We start from the raw sequence: 2,270 nt of genomic DNA, 5'->3' as shown, positions 1-2,270 counted from the left end.
TTGTTAGATAAGATTTCCAATTACGATTAGATATTGCGTGTTACAAACGTTCCTTTTGACTTTTGAGTCATCATCACCATGCCGAGAAGAATCATTTTCTCTCACCTCGGATTCCTAGCCGCCGATGTCACCGATGTTTCAGTTCGTTAATCGATAGTCTCCCACCACCATCGGCTTCTATCTAGCCATCATCACCAGACCCGTCGGCTTCTATCTTTCCACGATTACCAGTCCCTAATCGATCAACCATTTGAGCTTCTTCATTTGTTATACCTGTACACTTCAGCTCCATATCAGGTTTTTCCATAGTTAATCAACTCTTTGTTCATTTCCCAACTATTTTAGTTTTCAGATCTTGGCTAGGGACTGTATAGAGTCTGGATTAAGATGTAATTCACGAAGTTTACTTCATCACATACACATGCCATAGATTTAGGAGGCTAGTTAAAAAAATTCTTGTTAATCCAAGTTTATGAGATACATGCTTTGACATAAAAATAATGTGCCCAGAAACTCTTTGTTTAGACTGGACATCTTCAAATTATCTTAAAATATCTAATTTCCCTTTTCAATTTGGACAGGAAAATAGATATGCCCATCTGAACTGAATCTATGACACACAATAATTTAATGCTTTACTAAAAAGTATTTTTTTTCATCTGTTGAACCATACAGCTTACCCATTTTAATTCTTGTAAACAAAACATATTAGAACAAACCAAAAATTTTGTATAGTTTGTTTCTTACACGAAGCAAAGTGAAAACAAATATTTTGACAGGTTCTATACAATTATAAAATATTGAAATAAAAATTAGATTCTTCTTAACATGATTTATTTAAAACAAAATTAGAGTATTGTAGATGAAGATATAAATAAATCCTTACCATTTATTGATTGTTTGAATATCCTTTGATTTATAGACTTATCAATTGCTCGAGATGGTTTTGTATTTTACTTTTCAGCTGCAAAATTGTTAGGATCACAAATTAGGAAACTTAATATTGATGTAAAACATACGAAAAAGAAATATTAATTATCTCTACTATATTCTTAAAGACGTACATATTCATATCCAATATGCTTAATGAATTGCTTCCATGATTGAAGGATCTTGGTTTGGATGCTTGGGTTCGCTAACTTGTTTTCAAGAGCATAAAGTCGTTAAGGTATGTGAATCCATCAATCTTTTTTTTTTTTTGTAATCGATGTTTTTGAGTGAAGGAAATTAGAACGGTTATCTAAAAAGGTAGAACCCGGGATGCTATATTTATATACAAAAGTTTGTACACATTGTTTAAGTTGACGATATTTAGTTTCTGTTCTAAAGATATTCTCCCATAAATTCGAATATCTTAATTTCCTATTCTATTTAATGTGTAGAAAAAAATTGAATCATTATTCTGATATTTTTCTCGATTTGATAGGATTATATTCCATATTTGTAGTTATATTTAAATGTTATTTGCTAAAATATCAATAATATGAGATTTCAATCCTACGTAAACTAATCCCCATATTACGGTTTGTGATTAATGTTCCCTGTTAATAGTTATTGTAGTTACTAATTATTAGGGATACTGATTTGGTTGTGATATTGATGTAAATATATAGTAGGATGTTTAGGCTGATTCGTTGATTTGGGTGATGATTGAGTCCGATTAAATAGCAGCTATTGATTGTAGTTTAATTGTTTGGTATTATATGGAATGAGATTGATATTGATGATAGTTTAGGTAATTCGCTTTTTTATAGGAATTTTAATTCAATTATATATATTCCTTAACTAACATTATCTTTCTGTTTCTGGTTGGTTTAAATTAATCCTTTTGTTTTTTTCTTTTGCAGGCAACCGACGTGATTGGATAAGGGAGTATATATTCGACAGTCAATCTAGCAAAACAGGATCCGAATATGTTTAAACCGGGTCGGTTAGGATCCGCGTCCCATATCCAATATAATGACTTTGTTGCCTTTAAATTTCTTTTTTTTTCTCTTCTTCCTTTTTTTCTTGCGTAGGGGCAATATGTGGAATTTTTGAAAAAAGTATTTTTTTTTCTTCTTCTTTTGTACTCCCGATTTAATAGTATAGATTTCATAGAGTTAGAGGGGGGTATTGGTTTGGGATTTAAGGAGAATTTTAATGACTTTGAATAAAATCATAGAAAGTATAAAATGAAGGATTTTAAGAGATTGTTTAGAAAGTTTTTTAAAATCTGGCTGATTTGTTTTCCTAATCTTGTAAAATCTTTCATAAAATCTTGCAAACTT

At 30.4% G+C, this 2,270-nt stretch overlaps 1 long non-coding RNA gene across 1 annotated transcript; it reads left to right on the top strand.

Moving 5' to 3' along the window:
• On the top strand, nt 42–2,206 carry LOC104757818. Its single transcript, XR_762526.2, has 3 exons — nt 42–297; nt 1,110–1,168; nt 1,848–2,206. It is a non-coding gene; the product is annotated as an uncharacterized LOC104757818 (long non-coding RNA).

Source organism: Camelina sativa, chromosome 17 (assembly GCF_000633955.1).
Source record: "Camelina sativa cultivar DH55 chromosome 17, Cs, whole genome shotgun sequence".
Classification (NCBI taxonomy): domain Eukaryota; kingdom Viridiplantae; phylum Streptophyta; class Magnoliopsida; order Brassicales; family Brassicaceae; genus Camelina; species Camelina sativa.
The sequence above is the reverse complement of the archived record's forward strand: the minus strand, read 5'-3'. Positions and strand labels throughout refer to the sequence as shown.